Source organism: Phyllobates terribilis, unplaced genomic scaffold (genome assembly GCF_046119375.1).
Source record: "Phyllobates terribilis strain yellow unplaced genomic scaffold, ASM4611937v1 Scaffold_35__1_contigs__length_13245226, whole genome shotgun sequence".
NCBI lineage: Eukaryota > Metazoa > Chordata > Amphibia > Anura > Dendrobatidae > Phyllobates > Phyllobates terribilis.
This window is the reverse complement of record NW_027362795.1, coordinates 6,077,550-6,092,618: the sequence shown is the minus strand read 5'-3', so window position 1 is coordinate 6,092,618 and position 15,069 is coordinate 6,077,550. Positions and strand designations below refer to the sequence as shown.

Sequence of the window (15,069 nt, the reverse complement as noted above, 5' to 3'; positions counted from 1 at the left end):
TCTGCTCCATTGACTATCAGAGAACCCATGGATACATTTGGGGAGACCAGGTTGGGACGATGAAATCACCTGGCCCCATGGATATGTTGTTTGAGGTTGCCAGGTGGGACCCTCTGGTCGCCTGGAACGCGTAGAAACTCTCGGCGAGGCCAGGGTGGGAACCTTGGGTCTTCTGGCCTTGTACCTCGATGTACTGTCAGCTTCCAAGCTTGCGGCTACCTCCTCTCTGTAGGCGCCCACCAAAAGCGGGGCCACTGGTTGAGGTAGTTGGCCCTGGAAGTCCTAAAATCACAGTTCTATCCCTGGCAGGTCAGCGGAAGGACAAGACTGTGTAATGTTGTACCATCTTGGGTATTTGCTGGGACTGTTCTGTTTAATGTCCATTTGGTGGTTCAATAAAATATTGCCACACTGCTTTACTCTCACACTGTGTTGTCTGAGTAGTATTATGCCAACGGAAGACCCCAGGTCTTCACAGTCCTTAGCTAATGATAGAACTTTTTCAGTTGCAGTTTCACACAATTGTGTTCTCTTTTTATGTAAACATGTTAACATAATGTGTAGACAATTATTTAAATTAGAGTCCCATTCAAGTCTAAACGTATTTTCATTAGGAAATGTTTGTAGAACTGTCCATGTCCATAATGGATCCTCCGGTTTGTCTAATAGTTTGTAACATGAGCCGTTCCCCTGGATGATAGTCGATTGTAAAAGTATTCCATGACGTAGCTATATAGATAATTCCCTCTGCAGCCAGGCTCTCCTTTGACAATTGCCAGACCGGGAGATGATTCCAAAGTACTACTGTTGTATCCAAGAAAAAACACTAGGGAGAAAGTAGCGCAAATAGTGTCTTACCCAACAAACATTTAAGAGTATTTGTATCAGATTGTGCTAACCTGATCTGTATTCTTTTCTTTGGCGTTTTAAGTTTGATGTTCAGCGGCTACGGATCCATGGGTTTGTCAAAACCGATTAAGATTAGGATCTGGAGAAATTTGTGGATAATTCCCATGCTGCTGGTTTATTGAAGACGTCAATTCAGAAAGGTTTATTAAATATAATAATTGAATATGGAAAGTGCAGATCTCTCACATGTTTTTTGATATTTTGGACCCATTGATTGTTACATCTGGGTGATCCCTTGGCTGTTGCAGGATAATATATCTGTCCCGGTAGTGTAAAACTTTAGCCAGCACTGGTCTTTGTGGAAGTCCAGGAGGAAGATGAGCACCCTATGAGCTCGTTCTACAGCTTATAGGAAGGTTAAGGTTTTAAGCCTGATAATTAATTTCAAGCCAGTTTTCAAAGAATTCAGTAGGAAAGGAGCCTTCTATTATTTCAGGCACACCAATAAGTGGTATATCATTGAGCGTTGACCTATTTTCAAGATCATCTGTTTCTGCCAGCAGTGCTGATATTTGCTGTTCTGCAAGCCAGTTCTCATTGCTTGTATCGGCTATCTGGTCCTCAACGGCGCTGACTCTGCCTTCCACTGCTCTATTTTCTGCAGTTTGTGTCGTATACCTGCTATCTCATCTTTAAGACCACAAAAATGTACATTGAAAGCAGAGAGAGAATTTACAATGTACCACTGCAATGAAAACATCTTTTAAAGTAGGTTCCCCAGGTACTTGTATGTCCCATTGGTACAGATTAGGCTGTGGGGCAGTGAGTATTGTGCCACATGCCATTTTGTGGTCTTTTCATCCCCTTCAACGCGGCTGCCTCTCCCATCTCCTGCACACCCAACTCCTCCACTTGGAGCCCGTGCACAGGTGTGGAGTAGCTGCTATAAGAAGGCCACTGGCACCTGCTGAGACCTGTGTTTCTGTGCAGGCAAATTGCTACAGCCTGGCCACCACTTCCCTCCTCCTCGTCTCCCCTGCTCAATCTGTCTCCAGCATGACGACCATGGTGTCATCCTGGAGCTGACAGCTTGCTTCTCCCGCAGTCTTCATGTGGCTTTTCCTAGTCATTTTTTCCCCCTGGAGCAAAGTACCTACACACTCAGAAGGTTAACTGGTAGATGTATGACGATTTTCAGGATGGTCGTCAGGTCCTATATTGGATAAATAGCTAGATGCTCGGCAGGAGCTCCTACATCTGCTTGTTCACATATGTTGTCAGGGTTGTTGCACAAAAGTACTGCTGTTGTCTGTGTGAGTGGGATAGTCGTGCAAGAGAATATTGCTACAAAAAAAAGGGACTGGCCTCTCCAACATTCACTTCAGCAAGGGAGTAAACTGTCCTGCATCCAGAAGTTGAGGACCCACCTAGGCAATGGTGGTAACAAAATCTTATCAAGTTGGGCCTCATGAAGAACTTTGTAAAGGCTATGGATAAAAATGTAAAAGCATTCCTGCATCTGATTGATAACTTTCCAAGGTTAAGTGAAAAAAATATAATAGAGGGAGTCTTTATTGGAATACAGATTCGTAAGCTTCTTCAAGATGAGGAGTTTCTTCATTTGTTGCAGGGCAAGGAAAAGGCTGTATGATTTATATTTGCATTTGTGGTAACTAACTTTTTGGGAAACTTGAGCAGATACAGTAACTATGAAGAGTTGGTGTTATTTCTCCTCAAAACATATAAGGATCTTGGCTGTAACATGTCCTTAATGATTAATTTCTTACATTCTAGACTTTTCTTACACCAAACTGTGGCATTGTGAGAGATGAGGATGGTGACAGATGTAACCAAGATATTGCAGCTATGGAGAAAAGATATCAAGGAAAATGAAATCCATCAATGCTTGCAGATTACTGTTGTATAATTTTAAGAGATGATCCGATACAGGAGTACAAGAAACAAGCAAAAAACAGTCGTCACTGAATGAGGACTAACTTCGTAATGCAATTTCTGTAGCTGTTTAAAATTCGCAATAGGGTTTAGACAGGTTTTAGTTATTCGAGTTGTTGCTAAGTTTTCTCTAAATAAATATCAGAAAATTGGCATAACAATATTCTGCATCTGTATATTTACAAAAATAATAATGTTTCAAAGTACTGAAACTTTTATTATTAATTATACAATTATATGAAAAAGTTTGGGCACCCCTATTAATCTTAATGTTTTATAAAAATTGGTGTTTTTGCAACAGCTATTTCAGTTTGATATATGTAATAACTGTTGGACACAGTAATGTTTCTGCCTTGAAATGAGGTTTATTATACTAACAGAAAATGTGCAATCTGCATTCAAACAAAATTTGACAGGTGCATAAGTATGGGCACCTCACCAGAAAAGTGACATTAATATTTAGTAGATACTCATTTTGCAAAAATAACAGCCTCTAGTTGCTTCCTGTAGCTTTTAATGAGTTCCTGGATCCTGGATGAAGGTATTTTTGACCATTCCTCTTTACAAAACAATTCCAGTTCAGTAAAGTTTGATGGTCGCCGAGCATGGACAGCCCTCTTCAAATGATCCCACAGATGTTCAATGATATTCAGGTCTGGGGACTGGGATGGCCATTCCAGAACATAGTAATTGTTCCTCTGCATGAATGCCTGAGTAGATTTGGAACGGTGTTTTGGATCATTGTCTTGCTGAAAGATCCATCCCCTGCGTAACTTCAACTTTATCACTGATTCTTGAACATTATTGTCAAGAATCTGCTGATACTGAGTGGAATCCATGCGTCCCTCAACTTCAACAAGATTCCCAGTGCCGGCATTGGCCACACAGCCCCAAAGCATGATGGAACCTCCACCAAATTTTACTGTGGGTAGCAAGTGTTTTTTCTTGGACTGCTGTGTTTTTTTTGCCGCCATGCATAACGCCTTTTTGTATGACCAAACAACTCAATCTTGGTTTCATCAGTCCACAGGACCTTCTTCCAAAAAGAAATTGGCCTCTCCAAATGTGCTTTTGCATACCTCAGCCGACTCTGTTTGTAGCGTGCTTGCAGAAACGTCTTCTTTCGCATCACTCTCCCATACGGCTTCTCCTTGTGCAAAGTGCGTTGTATAGTTGACCGATGCACAGTGACACCATCTGCAGCAAGTTGATGCTGCAGCTCTCTGGAGGTGGTGTGAGGATTGTCCTTGACTGATCTCACCATTCTTCTTCTCTGCCTTTCTGATATTTTTCTTGGCCTGCCACTTCTGGCCTTAACAAGAACTGTCCCTGTGTTCTTCCATTTCCTTACTATGTTCCTCACAGTGGAAACTGACAGGTTAAATCTCTGAGACAGCTTTTTGTATCCTTCCCCTGAACAACTATGTTGAATAATCTTTGTTTTCAGATCATTTGACAGTTGTTTTGAGGAGCCTATGATGCCACTCTTCAGAGGAGATTCAAACAGGAGAACAACTTGCAAGTGGCCACTTTAAGTAGCTTTTCTCATGATTGCATATACCTGGCTATGAAGTTCAAAGCTCAATGAGGTTACAAAACCAAACAAAGTGCTTTAGTACGTCAGTAAAAAGTAGGTAGGAGTATTTAAAACAAGAAAATGATAAGGGTGCCCATACTTATGCACCTGTCAAATTTTGTTTGAATGCAGATTGCACATTTTCTGTTAGTACAATAAACCTCATTTCAAGGCAGAAACATTACTCTGTCCAACAGTTATTACATATATCAAACTGAAATAGCTGTTGCAAAAACACCAATTTTTATAAAACATTAAGCTTAAGATTAATAGGGGTGCCCAAACTTTTTCATATAACTATATGTAGCAGTAAAAGGAAAACTCATTGTCCAATTTGAATTCAGGAGGTCAAACTCATTAAGAAATTACTCAGTTCATAACGGAACCTGACTTTTAAAAATATGTAAAACAGTGTTATATGATCTGAAAGGTCCATGAGCTAGGTTCTTCAGCTACTCAGTCAGTATGTGCAGCCTCTGTACAGGTCCCGGTACATTCCTCTCCTCCCCTGCACCAGTTAGATAAGTGTGGGGCTTGAGGAGATAGCAGTTCTTTCACTGATCAGAAAGGACACTGTGTCATTGTTCTCGGTCATAGGAAGTTACCTCCAGTCTATGGGACGCACTCATTTTTTAGCAAGATTTTTTCTTGCTAAAAGTGTGTCTTTTCAAATAAAACATTTTCCACATTGATGATATAAAAAAGGCGTCTCCCCTCTGTGACTTCTCTGATGTCTATCAAGATGCGCTTTCCAGTTAAAAAAATTCCACATTCTGAACATGATTAAGGCTTCTCCCCTGTGTGAGTTCGCTGGTGACTACGAAGATTTGATTTCTGGTTAAAACATTTCCCACATTCTGTACATGAAGAAGGCTTTTCCCCTGTGTGAGTTATCTGATGTCTAGCAAGAGCTGATTTGTTGTTAAAATATTTCCCACATTCTGAACATGAAAAAGGCTTCTCCCCTGTGTGAGTTCTCTGATGTTTGATAAGACTTGATTTATCTGAAAAATATTTCCCACATTCAGAACATGAAAAAGGCTTCTCCCCTGTGTGAGTTCTCTTGTGTCTAACAAGATCTGATTTCTGGTTAAAACATTTCCAACATTCTGAACATGAAAAAGGCATCTTCCCTGTGTGAGTTCTCTGATGTTTGATAAGACTTGATTTATCGGAAAAATATTTCCCACATTCAGAACATGAAAAAGGCTTCTCCCCTGTGTGAGTTCTCTTGTGTCTAACAAGATCTGATTTCTGGTTAAAACATTTCCCACATTCAGAACATGAAAAACGCTTCTCCCCTGTATGAGTTCTCTGATGTGCGACAAGATCTGATTTCTGGATAAAACATTTCCCACATTCTGAACAGGAAAAAGGCTTCTCCCCTGTGTGAGTTCTCTGATGTGTAACAAGATGAGCTTTCCGGAAAAAACATTTCCCACATTCTGAACATGAAAAAGGCTTCTCCCCTGTGTGAGTTCTCTGATGTGCGACAAGATCTGATTTCCGGTTAAAGCACTTCCCACATTCTGAACAGGAAAAAGGCTTCTCCCCTGTGTGAGTTCTTTGGTGTCTAAGAAGATTTGCTTTCTCGCTAAAACATTTCATACACTTGAAACAAGAAAATCTATTCTTTGCTGTGTGAATTTTTTGATGTTTAAGAAAAAACTTTTTGAGGGGAAAACTATTTCCATATTCTGACTGTGCAATTGGCTTCTTAGCTCTAGGAGCAGTTCGTTTTCTAATGCTTATTTTGTGACTTTGATTTTCCTTAGTAGCCGGTAATGAATCAGAAGATAGGACCTGTTTCAAAGGATCAGATGACCCATCTTTGCTGTGAAGGGATGATGGTATATTTGGAGTAATAGCATTATCTTCAATTGTATCCTGTGAGATCTCAAGATTATCTGATTTGAAAATTGAAGATGTAAGCTGTCCCTCTGATCTCCTAGTACAGTCATCTAAGTAAAAAAAGATATTACCTTTGAATAAAATATTCTTGAAATTTATATTTTTGAACATTTCTACTTAAACTGTTGGTACAAATGGCAAGTTATGTAAAAATATTGAATCATTCACCAAGACAATGACAGTCTAATAGAAAACCTCATAACATGAACCAGTAGAGCGAGGTGTTCAACTGTTTGTTCATTCTGCTTCCCAAATATGAAATATGCGAAAATAATACCAATAAAAATTTCTACTTATCTCACAAAAAACAAGCCCCCACTCAGGTCCATCATCTATCAATGGAAAAACAGAGATTTTCACATCATTAGTGGCTCAAAAACTCTTGAAAAGCAACATGGCTTCCATAAACCAATCCAGCAAAATCCGCTCTTCCAAAGTCAAATCTGCTCCCTACTTAACTCAAATGGAAAACACTACACCTTACTAAAGCTCATGCATAATGCCGGAAGCTGCCTGATACAGCCTTGTTCTCTGCTGGTTCAGTCCACTGTGTTCAGCTCCCGTGTTGTGCATTTTTTTTTTAGTTTCTTCTTGTGATCCCGGCCCATTTACTGACTACTATTGTGTCTACTGAATTTGTATTTTCTCTGTCCTCCTCGTTCTGATCCGGAACCCTGACTATTCTTCTTGTCATCTCACACCACAGAACAGCAGGCAACACCAAGTGCAAGCCTAGGGGTCTTTGTGTAAGTACAGATCCATGTACAGGGGTTAAAGGATGATGGGCAAAACTTTGACTATAAACAATAACACATCTAATGAAAAGATTGAAAAAAAAAGAATAACTAATGGTGAAACCTCTCTGGGATAATTAGAGTATGCTTCTTGGTAGCTCCTGGCAATTTAAACTATAGTAAGGGCCAATATTTTCTGGCAGATGAGTATCAAGAAGAAATATACATTTAATGAGAACTTTTTATAATAGTGCAGAGCTGAGGTGTCTTAAATTTAGAACTCGGGCATTTGGAAGAGACAATGGAGACCTTTTTTGAAAGACTACCAGGGAGTTACAGACTCACATAAGTGAGGCAGGCCGATCCCACCACAATCAAACTATCATACAGAATGAACCTGTAAAAAAAAAAGACAATAAAAAAACACGTTACATCCCCAACAAGAATGTATGTTTGGGGGGGAAAGACAACACTAAACCAGAGTTGCACTTATTTATGGTAGACTGTTGGAGCTACTATAAGTCCTGACCAGAAGAGTAGAGAAAGTATTAGTGCCCCCATTTCAGGATAAATTGCATCTAAATTCTTTAGGATCGATAATATAATTTATGACGTGGAGTGAATCCATGAAACCAGGGCTCGAGTCATGCAAACATATCTCCTGCAGGCGTGAATAAATGTATATTACAGCAATCAGCCAAGCACAGCTTAGAGATATATCATGGCACAGGTGTAATGATTTTTGTATACTTTATCTATTTGAAGTTATTTGTTTTAAAAACAAATTGAAAAGTCAGGGTAAAGGGAAACTCTGTTGTTATTCTACAGAAATTCACACTTGGCCTCACTGCACATTTAATGTTGCCGATCATAAAAGCGAGGTTTGGTCATAAAGACAGGAACTGGTCTTGTAGGGACCATATGAGGACATTCAGCCGCACAGAACGGAGAGAAGGCAGATTAATCTAATAAGATATCAGGATTCTAGGAAGTGGACAGCATCATTACCCTCCACTTTCTCTTACGGGCTCATCATAATATATTTCTTCAAGTGATTTTCTAACTTGTCAGCACATTCTACGTACGCTGTCATTTAGCTTTGTAGCTTACAGACCTGGGCAGGTAAAAGTCAGGATCTTCTAATTTCAGTTGGAGGTGGATCCTCCAGGTTGTAAGTTGTATAGAAAAGGGCTTTCAATGCCCAAAGTCATTTGAACAGTTTTTGGTGGAAGAGAAGGTTTTGGTCTAGATCCAAAATGGTGGTCACACGATTGTGATATGGCCAGCCTACATGACCAGTAAACCATCCACAGCCTGTGAATGAGAAGAATCTGTGACTTCTCTTCATTTAGTGGTTACTACTCACCTGGGTAGTCATATGTAGGAATCTCCTCTTTACAGAGGTCATCACCCCCTTCATATGTCTCTATAGTATTAATATGGAACAGATCTTCATCCTGAAAAAAATATTGTACAAGTCACAGACAGATGGAGAAGTCACATCTATGATCAGCACTAATCCTGCCATCTCCACCGTTCTCATTACACAAGTATAAACCATATAATACTGGTGGATAAAACAAGATAAATAGGGGAGATCTCGTGACACCTTCTCTCCATCTACCTGATCCTGAGGAACATTGAGATCTTCTTGTTTACAGTCCCGTGGAAGAAGAGGACGGGGACATCTCTCTGGTGATGTCCTCTTACTGGATAGATCTGGAGGAAACACATACAGGAACTGAATTCATTCTTTACATACAGATAATTATAGGCTGTGTGTATTCAGTCCTGTCTATTACCTGGTGATGTGAGGGGCTGGGGAACCTCTATCATGATGTCCTTGTACAGATCTTTGTGTCCTTGTAAATACTCCCACTCCTCCATGGAGAAATAGACGGTGACGTCCTGACACCTTATAGGAATCTGACACATACAATGACAGAGTTATCCCCCAATCCCTTCATAGCTTTACTATAAAATGTCTCAGCATTCCCAGCAGTGTCACCTCTTCAGTCAGCAGCTCAATCATCTTGTAGGCCAGATCTAGGATCTTTTGGTCATTCATATTCTCATGTACCAGGTGATGAGGTGGAAGCCCTGTGATTGGGCTCTGGGTTCTTCCCAATCCCTCAGACACATGGTCCTGACAACGCTCACTAGAGGTCTTCTTCACTACTGTGTAATCCTGTTTATGGAGAGACACATTAATAAATCTCACTACAGACATTTCCAGAGTCCTCACCTCTCCAGTTCTGTCCATCTTTCATTGCCATAGATAAGAATGATGTAATGTGACGTCATCAGAATCTCTCACCTCTCCAGTAAGCCGGAAGAGGATCTCTAGGGTCATTTGTAATATTTTCTCAGCCATCTTGTCTGGGTCCATAACTATCTTTGATGGGTAAATCAGGAAAACTCTAATATAGAAGATATTCACTGAGAGGATCTGATATTGTAGAGACCTAAATGAGAAGTTGAGCAGATGTAACATCAAAAAATCCTGTGTAATAATACAATTACTGGAGATAATAAGGGAAACATTTGAGATTTATTTTTTACAGTATTTAGATTTCGTCTTTACATACACTAATAAAACCTATATATTTTAGGCCACAGACAACAAGCAGTTTTTTCCTCGCAGTCTGCAGCTGAATACGTTTCTCATAGACTCCTCTACCTTATTACTAATTCTCGTCTCATTTACTGACACTGGAATAAGCATTAGCAATACTGCAGGAGATATTCATTACACGTGACATGAGAAATAACTATTTCATGATGAGGACGACATCTTCATCTTCTACTACCGCTCTATTAACATTTTTAGCCAGAGTCTGTCACAAACTACATCCCCAACGGCCGTCTATATGTTTCCTTTCTTCACCGAACTGTCATCTTCTAACAAGTTAGAGCTCAGGTCTGATTCACACACAGAAGTTTGAGGCATTTCTAAAAGCTTGTTTGTTTGCACAAATACAGTGGACAAAAATTATTTGATAGCAGTCTCACCAAGACAGGAGTTATTTGATGCCAAAGTCTCCATGTACAATGTTTTATGAAGTCTATTTCTGGCCTTAGGCTTTCCTATACTACAAGAAAAACTCCATAAAAAAGCAGATATTAACATTTTGTTAATTATTTTAAAACAAATGTTTAACATGTTAAAAAGTAACTCTTTTGGGCACCAGAACATAGATGTTCACCTCAGGGATGGCACAGGTGCAGCTGCTACACAAACCCAGGCAGTTTAACCACTTGCTGCTGTCAAGAGCAAACATGGCATCTAAGATGGTTTGACAGAGTTCGGCTCAGTGCCCCTCCTCTCCCAAGTACTTGATAGTATGGGGCTGCCTAGTTACTACGATACTTAAATAACCAATAATGGTGTCTGGGCCTGCAAAGTAGAAAAGTCTATTAGGCCGGGCCAGAGGCAAAGTCCAATAAGCTACTTTTTAATGCCCCCATACACAGACTAAAGTTGCATGAAAGCACTGATTTCCGGGGTTTGGTTGACTATATACATTATTTGGGGGCCTCCCGACAGATGATGTCAGGGCAGAGAAGGATCTGGCATCCTGAATTTCAGAGGCTAATCCGTTTGTTCTTCCTGTAGATAATCTTCCAATAGAGGAGTACAGAGGCGACTCTCTCATACAGACCACAGGAAAGCTGGAATATTTGTGTGTATGGAGGAGTCGGAAGAGATAGCCATCTACCAAATGACCATTCAGCCAACACTTATCTCGTGTATGGGGCTGTTAGTATTACATACATACAGCTGACACCTATCGGGCGGCAATATTCCCTTATTCTCCTGTGTGCCCATCTAGCTCAGAATGATTGCCCCCCCAATTCCTGATATTTAAAAAACAAACAAAAAAAACACCACACACACACACGGCTGAATGGTGGATCAGGGACCCTTCAACTCCCTGATTCACTATTCTATTCAATGGTATCACCATCATGGGAAAGTGGATATCACTGAAATTGTGATGATGGGTAAGGAGAGCATGCTTGGTGCCGAGCCATCTCAATTCATGGGCACCATACAGGCCGCATGGGCGGCCGCTATGGATGATACGGTCTTGCCAACTATTGTGTGGCAAATATCTCAGATACTGGGTTCATTATTATCTGCACCAAGAATGGGGCTAAGAGAGTATTTATTCATTAGCTGTGGGGTAGTCGGTGGGGTGGATGGTACCATATTGTGTGTGAAGGGGGCAATACTGTGTGAAACCCCCCCCTAAAATAAAATATTAAACCTTTTTTAAATATATGAATTGAAAACTGGGACTAACAACATATATATTTATTTATACTTAAAACTAGCAAAATTACCTGCTGAATGGCTTGTTGTGGATGTATATAAACAGATGTAAGCAATGATGCTGCTGAACAATTGATACAGTCACTACTGTACCCTATCCTGTACCTAAACAAAGCTGATATTGACTAGCTGCGGAGGTTAGAACCCTAAGGAACAAAAATGGCACCTCTGCTCACTGGTGGCTGTCCCTCAGAAGCCCTAGTTAACTCTGACATATATCAAAAAAATACACTGATACATTAAATAGGACCAGATACGTCTCAAGGTATATATAAAGGAAAAAGTATGGTACTCATCAGAGAATGGGTCAATAATCCGCCTGAACGCATTTCCCCCAACAGGTTCATCAGGAGCCTTGATACAGGGATGATAATTCATCATGTTCAGCATAGTGTGCCTAATAGCCAGGTGTCCATGTATAAATATCCCACTTCATCCAAAACCCCTCCCAGACTAGGAGACCCATTCCTTAAGGTGAATTGTCATAGGACATATAGAATGGGGTCTGTCTACAATAATGTACAGTGCCGGCAAAAAAAATCTTTACACTTGCGCAGCAAAAAAAAACTTTACATATAAAATCCACATCATTATTTCACTTTTTAAAAGTGTACACAATGGGGGAGATAATAAAAAACTGTCTAATATTAAAGCTGGCTTTGTTGCAAATATCAACCAATCAACGCTCCGTTTTCACTTCTCTGTTAAAGCGAAAGCTGCACTCTGATTGGTTGTTATGTGCAGCTCAGCCAGTTTTGCTATTAGGCAGTCTTTTATTATCTCCCTCAGTTTTTTATTATCTCCCACAATGGGTCGAAAGAAGCTTAAAATGGAAGAGAAATCCCGTGCCTTGACTCTGCTCGAGAAGGGGGATTCGGTGATTGCTGTAGCTAGAGATCTGGGAGTGTCAAGAGAAGCAATTTATCAACTGAAGCTGTCGGCGGCATCATTGCCTCCTGGGATGGTACCGCAGAGGAAGTCAGGTTCTGGCGCACCTAAGAAGACTTCACCAAGGACTGATAAGCGTCTGGAGCGTGAAGTGATGTCACATCCTTCTATAACTACCGTTGAAATAAAAAAAAAAGTACCCTATGCTCCTCCAGAACATCGCAACTAGGACAATTCGTCACCGCCTGCAGAAGGACCTGGGTCTACCAAGTTGCCGTGCCGCAAAGAAGCCCCTGCTCACAGCAGCAATGAAGAAGAAAAGGCTTGCCTTTTGTAAGAAATATCAAGATTGGACATCTGAAGAGTGGAAGAAAGTGAGGTTTAGTGATGAAAGCACTTTCAGGCTGGTCAGGGGAGGCTCAAAGGTTGTGCGTCGTCCGAGTACCGTATCACGGTATGACCCAAAATATGCAGTTAAGACTGTTAAACACCCTGACAGTGTGTTGGTGTGGGGTGCATTCAGTGGAAGCATGGGCAGGGCAGGTTTGTACTTCCTTCCCAAGATTGTAACTATGAAAGCAAGCAATTATATTACTGTTTTGGAAGAACTCATGCTTACTTTTTGGGTCATACATCAGTGTGATTACTTTATGCATGATGGAGCCCCTGTCCACAAAGCCAAGGTCGTGAGAAAGTTTCTCAGTGACCATAACATTAACATTTTAGAGTGGCCAGGTAATTCCCCTGACCTTAACCCCATAGAAAATGCCTGGAATTTAATGAAAAACAAGGTTCAAGAAACACGATCCAGCAACATCAACAATCTAAAGGAGGTGCTGAAGACACTGTGGGTAAACATGGACTCCACATACTTAGCCAGCCTTGCTGAATCCATGCCTAAACGACTGCGGATGGTGATAAAATGTAAGGGTGACATGACAAAATACTAATTGTAATAAAATATCCACAATAAAACACTTGAATCCACTTGAATATTAAGATTTTGTGGTTTCATTGAACTTGTAAAGATTTTTTTTGCCGGCACTGTACTGCGCCTGAGCCACTTCTCATGAGCTAGAGGTCCGATAATGTCCATCTCCTAGTGTGCATGTCTGGAAGTGACGCTCTTTACACTGAAACGCCGGATGAACTGATTGCCTCCGTGTCACTCGTATCCGTGACTGCGCATGCCCGTAGTTATGCGTTTCACGTGGGAGAGCATAATGGCCTATATGTGTCCGGACCATCACCCTTGTCAGTAGATAAAGTAACATAAGGTTAGAGGGTTTCTGTTTGCCTGTGGGTTGTATCCAGTGACCTGTTTACAGGGGCATAATGGGGGGGCATCATACATCCTGCATAAGGGGCATAATGGGGCATTACACTGCGTGGGGGCATCATACATACTGCATAAGGGGCATAATGGGGGCATTACACTGTGTGGGGGCATCATACATACTGCATAAGGGGCATAATGGGGGCATTACACTGTGTGGGGGCATCATACATACCATACATACTGCACAAGGGGCATAATGGGGGCATCATACATACTGCACAAGGGGCATAATGGGGGTATTACACTGCGTGGGGCATCATACATATTGCATAAGGGGCATAATGGGGGCATTACACTGTGGGGGCATCAAACATCCTGCATAAGGGGCATAATGGGGCATTACACTGTGTGGGGGCATCATATATCCCGCATAAGGGGCATAATGGGGGCATTACACTGTGTGGGGGCATCCTACATACTACATAAGGGGCATAATGGGGGCATTACACTGTATGGGGGTATCCTACATCCTGCATAAGGGGCATAATGGGGGCATTACACTGTGTGGGGGCATTACACTGTATGAGGGCATCATACAAACTGCATAAGGGGCATAATGGGGGCATTACACTGTGTGGGGGCATCATACATACAGAATAAGAGGCATAATGGTGGCATTACACTGTGTGGGGGCATCATATATACTGCATAAGGGGCATTACACTGTGTGGGGGCATCATACATACTGCATAAGGGGCATAATGGGGGCATTACACTGTGTGGGGGCATCATACATACTGCATAAGGGGCATAATGGGGGCATTACACTGTGTGGGGGCATCATACATACTGCATAAGGGGCATAATGGGGGCATTACACTGTGTGGGGGCATCATACATACCATACATACTGCACAAGGGGCATAATCGGGGCATCATACATACTGCACAAGGGGCATAATGGGGGCATTACACTGCGTGGGGCATCATACATACTGCATAAGGGGCATAATGGGGGCATTACACTGTGTGGGGGCATCATACATACTGCATAAGGGGCATAATGGGGGCATTACACTGTGTGGGGGCATCATACATACTGCATAAGGGGCATAATGGGGGCATTACACTGTGTGGGGGCATCATACATACCATACATACTGCACAAGGGGCATAATCGGGGCATCATACATACTGCACAAGGGGCATAATGGGGGCATTACACTGCGTGGGGCATCATACATACTGCATAAGGGGCATAATGGGGGCATTACACTGTGTGGGGGCATCATACATACTGCACAAGGGGCATAATGGGGGCATTACACTGCGTGGGGCATCATACATATTGCATAAGGGGCATAATGGGGGCATTACACTGTGGGGGCATCAAACATCCTGCATAAGGGGCATAATGGGGCATTACACTGTGTGGGGGCATCATATATCCCGCATAAGGGGCATAATGGGGGCATTTCACTGTGTGGGGGCATCATACATACTGCATAAGGGGCATAATGGGGGCATTACACTGTGTGGGGGC

General features: G+C 41.6%; 1 pseudogene; it reads right to left on the bottom strand.

The window, feature by feature from the left end:
• Nucleotides 1-610: 610 nt before the first annotated feature.
• On the bottom strand, nucleotides 611-9,412 carry LOC141182699 (uncharacterized; annotated as a pseudogene).
• Between the last annotated feature and the right edge of the window lie 5,657 nt (nucleotides 9,413-15,069).